This window comes from Uranotaenia lowii, chromosome 2, assembly GCF_029784155.1.
Source record: "Uranotaenia lowii strain MFRU-FL chromosome 2, ASM2978415v1, whole genome shotgun sequence".
Lineage (NCBI taxonomy): Eukaryota > Metazoa > Arthropoda > Insecta > Diptera > Culicidae > Uranotaenia > Uranotaenia lowii.
The window spans coordinates 23,435-33,821 of record NC_073692.1 but is presented as its reverse complement, the minus strand read 5'-3'; positions in this window follow the sequence as shown (position 1 = coordinate 33,821).

Genomic DNA, 10,387 nt, shown 5'->3' with positions numbered 1-10,387 from the left:
TGCCGTTTTCTCTTCTTACTTCTTCAACACCACGTCTGGTTGTCTGTGACAACCAACATATCAACCAAAAAGAGTAAGGGAAAAAAGCATCCCCCGCCTTACGGTACGCAATAAATTATTAATTTAGGATCAGAATTAACACAAATATTGCGTTACGGTAGATTGTTAGTTCATCCGGACGAAGTTGCTTTCTTCCGCGGGGAATGTTGCTTTCCCATCCCATCATCCCGGATCCTAAATTCCGGATCCGGACAGTAGGTACCAACATCTAGGAGGATGCAACCGTGATGGTTTCAGTGCAGCACCGAGGATTCGTTTCGTTTCGAGCGAAACACTGAAACGAAGTTTTGAGATTGCGCTTCCTCCCTCGGAGGAAAATGTGTCCTCCTAACGTTTCTTCTCGTGTTTTGGAACAAGCAAAGTAGGTATAAAATCTCCCCTCGGCGTCGATGCGACCGTATCTACTACGCGGAGCGGAACTTCATCGATGCCAGTGTGCTGGCCTGGGATGGTTTGACACATAAATAACGCTTCTGCTCATTGGATCACGTTGCTGTAAAACTTTAGTTTTTATTTATTGTTAAGATACACAATAATCTGAATACCTATGAAAACTAGCTATTGTTTTGGCCTACACTTAAAACAAACTTTTGAATTTACGAACGCCTCTTTTTAATGACTCCTAAAAGATATAATGTAACAGCTTACTGTATAAACATTAACAATGATGCCACGTTTTAATGACTCCTGAAACGTATAATGTAACAGCCCTACTGTATAAACATTACCAATGTTTGAAGAATATTTAACGCAATCAATTAGTTGGAGTTTTTCATGGCACACTTAGGTATTTTCTTTCCACAGTTTTCATCAAGGTTGAAGTAACTTGACGGATAATTATTCTTTGATTTGCCAGACAAGTCAAATTCTTGGTGGGGAACATATTTTACGAAGTAGAAATCTCTACTTGATGCGAATATGAACTTCTGTATCGTTTGAAATTTGGTACAAAAACACAGTTGAGCAGCACTTAAGCAATGCTTGGCCAAAACCTCTTTATGAAAATTTCAAAAAATTGTCTTCAAAAGTATCTCTCCAGAAAGTTGAATCAAGAAACTTTTCCATAGAACCATTCTTATTAGGTTTCACGAAATTTGTTCCGGCAAAACGGTGAAAATGTTCGTCGTTTTTTGTACGATCCCTGAGTGAGAACTTGAACCAGTTCAATTACGCCATTCACTGTAGCTGGGAATTGCATTACCTGTGGCGAATAGGGAAGGTTCACTCTTAGAATTTTCTTCTCTTTTCAAACTTACCTTAAATTGTACTCTCTTGAATATTTTTTTTTTCCTTAGAAATAGTTTTATTTAGTTTTTATCATTCAAGTTCAAGTTTTAACTTGAACACATCTGATGGAAATATTCCAAATATACTTTTTATGAATGAATCATACTAATGGGTATCGAAATGCACTGGAATATAGCAGTCTCGTCTTGTGTTGTCTTGTCCGTGGGGTAAAATAGATACCAGATTTCCAATAGAACATGGATTACAAATAGCTTTGATGATACCTTAAAGACCCATATGTTAGCACGTTCATTTAAATAGAAGTTCTTAAAGTTATGTGGTTTGTAAACCATCGATTTCGCTAAATAAAACGTTTTTAAATTGTAAAATAGATACGAAACTTATCTTCAGGGTTGGTAAATTTCGCCCGTCACGCTTGACCCGACTAGTTTTGTTTCATCAAACGACTGGCACTGTTCTTAATTGACGGAGCCTCACTACTCGCATGCAGCGTTGCCAACCTTCCAGATTTTCTCTGGTTCTTCCAGACTTTTTGGACTTTTGCCAGACATTTTTTTAGGTTTCCAGACTTCCAGACTTTTGTCATTTCTTCCAGACATTTCCAGACTTTTGAGTTTCGACATGAATTTTCTGACAGAACAATAAAAAATTCAAAATTTTTGTTGCAAAATGGCAGGAAATGATTCTAATTAGTAATTGAAGAGTGAGGAATGCTACGAAGATGGTAGTTGAACAGGAAGTAAGGGGCCGTTCACTAATTGCGTAAGCACGATTTTGGAAATTTTTATCAGGTTAGCTCAAGATACCATAAAAATGTTATGTTTTTGACCTAAAAATAATTAATTCTATACTACTAGAATTGTTTTTTTTTTATTTGACCACTACCTTCAATCTATTGGTATTTACCATCTCTGAGCCGGGTATCTTTTACAATTCTGATTTTAAATTTAGTTTTTTTTTTAATATTATAGGTATAACATAAACAATTCTTTTGAAAGTTCTATGAAACTATCACAACTATACATTTCAAACTATCACAACTTTAACATTAGATTTTATCAAAAACTCGTTGATCCATGACATGCTAATTATATCATTCATTCCAAGGACGTCTCTCAAAGGAATATTGGTGTGCTTCCCACAACGGTTCAATTCCCGGGTCAACATACTTCGATTTTTCCTCAAACCTTGGGCAACTCCATACGATGTGATCGATGTGCCTCATAGTCTTCTCCACATTCACATAAGTTGGAGTCGACGATATTGATTCTGAAAAGATGTGTTCTCAAAGTCGTATGGTTAGAAATGATACGAGACATATTTTTAATAAAATAGCTACAGTTAGCTATTTTTGAAAACCAGGGTTTATCTTTTACGGTCGGATTATACTAAAACAGAATCTCCCTAATGGACTTTCATCCCATTGTTGCTGCCATGAGCTCAAAGCTAGAGAGTTTACGAAAGAATAGTAGTCAACCGGATCTAAATGTCTATAAAATTCATCTCCGTCATATGTCCCTCGTTTTGCTAAGGTGTCAGCTTTCTCATTTCCATCAATACCGAAATGAGAAGGAACCCACCAAAAACGAAACTTTGGAACCGTTCGTAGAGATAACGGATAATGCTTCCTTAATTTTAAAAATGATTTGATTTGTTTTACTGCTAAGTCTTAATTTGTTTATAGCATTTAACGAGCTAAGGCTATCTGTAACAATTAAGTATCTATCTACGGATAAAGATTTGATATGCTCACAAACATACCATATGGCTGTCAATTCTGCCGCATAAATTGAACTAGGACTTCTCATCTTGAAGGAGATCGAATGGTTTAGATTATAAACCCCCAAAGCCCGAAACGCCTTCTTTAAAAGATCCATCTGTAAAAAATTGATTTTCTACAGGATATTCTGAGATTTTTTCTTCGCAAATCAGTTTGATATGCGTTCTAGGATGACTTTCGTTAAGGTTAGAAAAAATTTCTTGAATTGAGGAGTCAACATTAATGGTTACAAACATCTCATCTGGATTCATGTCAAAATAATTCCCTCTATGTTCAGGAGACGACGGAATCAACAAGCACTGTCGGTAGGATTTCAAATAAGATGATGCTGGGTTCATGTCAAATAGTGTATCCAATTTATCCATTATATGCGAAGCGGCAATTCAACTGCATGAAGCGAATATTCAATGGTAACACCCCTGCTAAAACTTCCACTGACATCGTATGAGTTGATGTTAGTAAACCTAAACAAAGCCGAAGACTTTTGTATTGAATTCTTTCCAATTTTAAAAAATGGGTTTTGGCTGTTTGATGAAAAATAAAACAACCATACTCAAGTACTGATAAAATGGTCGTTTTGTAGAGTTTTACCATATCGTTAGGGTGTGAAACCCCACCAGGTTCCACAAATGGTGCGAAGGAAATTCATTCGCCTTTGACATTTACGGAGAAGATAATCAATGTGTAACTTCCAAGTACATTAAGAATCGAACCAAACGCCTAAATAATTGAAACCGGTGGACTGTTTAATCTTTATTTGGTTTAATTCAAGTGAAATCGAGGAAGGAGATCTTTTTCTGGAAAATACCACGCTTTCGGTGTTTGAAGATGAAAATTCAAACCCCAATTTCGAAGCCCAATCAGAAAGATTGTTTAACGCTAATTGGAGAGCTCTATCGATTACTAATGTTTCTTTACCAGTTGTATAAAGGCAACTATCGTCAGCATATTGCACCAAATGACATCCATTTGGAATACATCTATCAATATCATTGATGTGTATATTGTATAAAAGTGGACTTAGTACAGATCCCTGCGTCAAGCCATAAAAGCTATCCCGAGTCGATTTGTTTTCATTTTTATGGAAAAAATGCATTCTTTTGAAGGATAACAACGAATATAAAAATGATGTGAACTGACAAGGTATTCCAAAATTGTTAAGTTTTTTACATAAAATGTCAATCAAAACCGCATCATACGCACCCTCTAATATCAAGAAACACGGAAGCCAACTCTTGTTTTGATTCAAAAGCCATTTGTATATCAGTTGCAAGCAAAACTTGACAGTCCCTTGTACTGCGGGCTTGCCGAAAACCCGTATTTGTGATGGTGATAAAAAATGTTTACTTTCGAAAATGCATTCCAAACGAAATTGAATCATTTTTTCTAAAGTTTTTCTGCAACAAACCTTTGGGTCGATAAGAGTCAGATTGGTTAAGATTTTTGCCAGGTTTAATGATTGCTACAATTTTTATGTTTTTCCAAGATTCTGGAATACTGTTTGTTCTGAAAATCCAATTGAAAGATTTGACAAGAAGCAACTTTGCTGATGTAGGTAAATTTTTTATCATGGAGAACTTTATTTCATCTAGTCCCGGTGAGGAATTATTGCATGCTTGCAATGCATGTTCTAGCTCTAAAATTGTAAAATCATTGATCACACTTCTAAAAGCATCAGAGCCGTGGTTGAATATAGGATTTTCAACTGGCACAAACAAAGGACAAATTTTATTGGAGAGATCAAAAATCCAGTTATCGTTATTTTTTTCTGTATTGTCAGATGGAGGGAAATAATTCCTCATTTTTCGAGCTGTTGACCAAAGACTGGACATCGCAGTTTCTTTAGTAAGTGATTCAAGTTTTCCAAAAATTCTTTTTTTTAGTTTTAAACATTCGTTTGCTTTTTGCTTCAATTTCTTTGTATTTTAAAAATAATTCCATTCTTCCAAATTTTCTAAAAGCTATAAATGCTTCTGAACGTTTCCTAATAATTTCACTACATTCTTTGTCCCACCAAAGTTGTGGGTGGCTTTCGTGGCGTCAAATTTTTTTATTATAGGTTTTGATTGTGCATATGTTGCTGCTTGAATTATGAGCTTCGTTAGAAATTGATAGATTTCATAATTTTCTAATGATTTTGATATAGTTTCAGAAATGAACGTAGAATAGTTTTTCCAATTCATATTTCTACAATAATCAAATGGAATGACAATGTTTGTGAAAACATTTGAAGATAGTTGAATTTTTATAGGAAGGTGATCACTTCCAGCTGGATCATTTAAAACGGACCAAGTTGAATTTAAAGCAAAGGTAGAAGAAATTAATGAAAGATCAACTCTACTACATCTTGTTGGAGGGCAAGCTATGCGGGTAATTTGTCCAGTATTTAATACTGACAATTCAAATTCTTCCAGCAAATCATATATAATTGCAGCTCTACTATCATCTTCGGGTTCTCCCCATGCACAAACCATGAGAATTAAAGTCCCCAAGTATCAATCTTGGATGAGGAAGTTGAGAAATTATGTTTCGGAGCATATTTGCGTTCAATCTAACATTTGGAGGAATATACATAGAAGCTACTGAGATTAAATCATTATTGATTTTGATAGAACAAGCAACAATTTCAATGGGACTAGTATTTGATAAAGTTATTCTTTTAAATGATAGTTCATTTCTTATTCCCAATAAAACACCTCCGGCTCTAGTATCCACGGTCTTGTCGAACTATTGTTAAAAGATGGAATATGAAGAGATAACTCATCCACTAGAAATGTTTCGCATAAAGCAAAGCAGGCGGCATTAATTTCTAATAAAAAGGAGCGAAGATTTGCCTGTTTCGGTAGAATACTTCGACAATTCCATTGTAGGAAGGAGAGCATCTTTCTTTGATTGAAATTAGCCATCGATATTCAGGAATGCACCAATAATTGGCCAAGCAACAATGAGTTTCGCAAGCAGATTTCATGATTGGAGTCAGTTTCTTAATAAGCTCTACCCATGTAGGATCAAGGTTGAAGACACTTGAAAAAAGTTGAATCAATTGGGTGATGTTGAATTTGTCTGAAGTTGATGTGTTATATGTTGGACTAGAGTTGTTCGTATTGAAACCAGGAGGGATCGGAGAATGCTCTTTTACGGCGCTAGTGGAAGGTTCAACCAGATTAGGAGATGGGGGGGGGGGGGGGGGGTGGGATTAGGGTTAGTTGAGGAATTTATGTTGACCAACTTAGATGTTTTTGATTGCCGTGTAGTGGTGAGCTTTTTTCTCTTTAGATTTTCTAAGGTTACTAGCTCTGGAAATGCTTCATCGTATTCAGACATATCACTCAGAGAACTATAGATATTTTCATCTTCAAACCTACCGCTCACCGCGCGAACCATTTTCGGCGTAAACTCAATTTAGATTTTTGAAAAGCTCTCTTTTTTGCTAGCAAAGCACGCTGCTGATAAACTGGACAGTCTAGTTTAGATAGATTAGGATGGGTTCCCTTACACTGGATGCAAACATCCTCAGTTACAGAACACTCACTCTCTTTATGAAATTGACCACATTTACCACAACATACCTTGTTTGCACAAACATGATGAGTATGACCAAATTTTTTTGCACTTATCACAAAGCATGGGTTTTGGGGAAAATAATCGAACCGGAATAAGCACATGATCAATCATAAAATAATCTGGTAATACATTACCCACAAAAGTTACACGTATGGCACTTGATGGAACAAAAGATTTTTTATCGCCTACTATCTGAAATTCCACCAATTGGTGACATTCTAAAACGGAAACACTAGGTACTCTCGGGTCCTTGAACGTACCCAATCCTTCTTCAACCAAATAACGAAGATCCACATCCGGTTGGTAAATTACGCCATGAATTTCTACTCTCTCACTCGGTACATATAACACGATAAAGGCTACAAAGTAATTCGTTTTTCACAACTTCGTTCGCTTCTTCTCGATTAGTGAAAACGATTCGAACCTTTCCCGAACTTATCTTGCGAATTTCTTTAATCGTACGAAACCGTTTATGAATCTCCGCGGAAACGAGAAGAACATTGATAGGCTTATTCTTTTGACGTATAAAAACTTCAACGGTCCCTTAGCGGTTTCAGGGTAACATTTCGACCGTTTGGTCGAAATGAACGTACTTCTATTGAAACGAAATCGGTACCCGATCAGAAGGGAAAAACCAAAATTATATCAAGATGAGATATTTTGATACACAATTTTTTCTATCAAAATGAGTTATAATTCAGTACTCGTAGGATGTTAAAATATCTTAAATTATATCAAAAAATCTATGCGATCATAGCTGAATTATATCAATTTTAGATATGCTCCTTTCAAGATTATATCTCATTCAGATAGCATAGTTTTGATATTGGACAGAACAAAACCTATCAAAATTATAACTCATCAAGATAAGAATGCTTCCAGAAAAATTTCTAGTGGAGTGTCAACAAACCACATTAAATGCTAAAACCATGCTCCATTTTTGGTTTCCCAAAAATTGGAATCAATTTTATGGATCTGTTGAGCGAAACTCATCAATGCACGGTTTGGGCCGTTGACTTCGATGTCCATGTTTCAGAAAAAGTTGCCCGTATATCAAAATATGATATAATCATTTTATTTTAGGACAATCCGAAAAAAAATCTTGATCATTGAAAATGAGCTCAACCCCATTCAAGTCTGTCAATCAGAATAAGATAAAATTCAGATTGGAGAAACTTAAAATCGGAAATTTAGAGTACTTTATTATAACTGAATCAGATGTAAATAACTTGGTGAGATACGTTTGAGTTATTTTTTTGATATGCTCTCCTGATCGGGTAACGATGAAAATGTAACATCACGTCCAGGTTGAGACGGAGAGGCAGTAGGAAGAATTTCAGATGTTTGAGGAGACGAAGAAGGGTTAGATGATTCAGGAATATTTACTGGAGGGGGAAGAGAGGAGGGGTTATTCAAAGAAAATGGATCAATTTGGGTTTCCGGAATATGTGTCTGGTCTTGTTGATCAAAATCCATGTTGGGATCTTTCCCAGCCATGGTTACGCTGGAAGCTAGGCCTCCAGCAATAAAAGGTAAGCCAATTTCAAAAGGGTCTTTGTTTTCACGTTATCACAATAGATAATAAAAGATACTTATCGGCGGACAGTAGAACACTTGCAGGAGCACTCTTTTTCACTCAGCACTATCGATAAACAATTGGAGCTTCCGAAAACACAACCGAACTCGTTGGACGATGACCATCGAAATACTAGAATTGTTACCAAACGGTTAACGACAATTACGTTGGTAACTAACCTTAAAGCTCAGATGAATTTCAGCGGTAAGCGATAAAGTTTGAGGCTTTTTTGGTAAATCGTTTGTAAAATTTAGAGTTGGTAGTGTCTATCACTGAAAAAACTGTCAATAAATTCATTCTCTAAAGCGCCTCATATTGATTTTTAAAGATTTTTTCTTGATGAAGCCATTTTCGAAATATGAAAGATACAAATCGTGGTGTCACAACGCGCCACTTTCCTTTTTGTTTCTTTAAGTTTCTCAATTGATGAAAAGTGTAAAGCGACGATCTTTTTTAATAACGTGATTTAGTGCTTTGGCGGCATGTTGGTTTTAATTGGTTCTCTTTAAATTTTTTAGAACTGGCAATTTTGTTTTATTAATTCAAAGACATTAAAAGATAAATAAAATAACATAAAAAATAACCAACTAATAGGTAGTGAAAAAAACCTGAGTAATATGGTTTCGTATGGGTGTGACGAATTATCAATGTAACATTTCTTACATAAGATTTTTGGAAACCCCCCCTACCCCCTAGTAAGAGATCGTAAGCAAATGAGAAACGTAGTACCGCTGACATCCCCACAATAGAAAACCAAATAAGAATTTCCTGATATAAAAATAATTAAAAAATTTAAATTTCTCAATTATTATATTTATTACTTGCTTTCAAGTAGCTACTTATTGTTTAAACATAAACTGGAAAGGTATGCCATTTTAAGATTTTTATTTAAACATCTTAATATTTATTCACCTTTAAAAAATATCTTGAAAGTAAGTATGTCCACGTGGACATGACAAAAACCCCTACCCCCCCTCTCCGTGGACAAGCGTGGACATTTAAATACCCCCCTCCCCCCTAAGTTGTCCACGTGGTATGTGAACGGCCCCTTATCTCATCATTTTTGGGTCAGGCTTCAAGAAGTTTTTAGAATAACCGAATTCTACACCTTTCAAACTATCACTTAAAGGTTTTTAATCAACAGCTCTATCTACGCTTTCCTTTACAACCTGATTTTTCCGCTTCATCTTCTTCCTGGGACATTTTACCATCTGAAAATTAAACTCTAACGGTGAGAAATTAATAATCGCAAATTGCCCGCCTAGCTTCTTCTCAAATAAGCGGAAAATATTTTCAATGTATCGTTTTATCCCTAATCTTTTTCCCAACCCCCCGAAGTTAGGCTAATTGCTTCTACCTGGAAATATACACTCTACTACAAGCCCTTCTAGGCAGGTTGCTCGACTGTTCGAAGCGCTAGAGAAAGAACACCCGCCCCTTGAAATTCCACAAGAGCCCACAAAAAAATCGGAACCGGAAGCGTGCAAAACACTCTCGGCTGCCAGCGAACGCCACGTTTGCATCGTGATAAGAAACAAGAGATCCAAATTAAATGAAATCGCCTACTTAGGTTGATCCCCTCAGCCGTGCTGTGCGCCGCGGCTTACTTGGATGAATGAACGTCTCGAACAGAGTGAAAGGAATTCGTCCAATGAAGAAGCATGCTGCCTCAAGAGGTTCAAAAGTGACAAAAGTGGTGGAGGAAAAAAACGGTAGAAAGCAAAGGAACGCAACTCAGTAGGCGATTGCAATCACAGCACAGCAGTTTCCGGGTGAAAAACAGAAAGGACGAGGAAAGTCTGCCAGCCAGCCAGCTAGCCGATGGGTTGGGTTGAGTTTCCTCAACTTGTCCAGCAGTGATATATCAGCCCGAAAGGTGGCAGAAGCGACAGGATAAAAACAAATCTCTTAACCAAAAACGCGTAGGGTAGAAACTTTTCCAGCGCCTACTCCTTATTTTCCATCGAGCTTCTGTCAGTCGCAACGAGAAAGCAAAAAAGGGAGGAATGCAGTAGTGAAATTGTGATGGTTTTGGCGCTCGATGCTTCATTTTGTGAGGGGTTGTAAAGTAGGTAGACACACGAACGAAAGCTGAGCCAAGCATAAACAAAATTATCAAGGGGTAGGTAGGACGTCGTGGCGCCCGGCGCCGTCGTCGT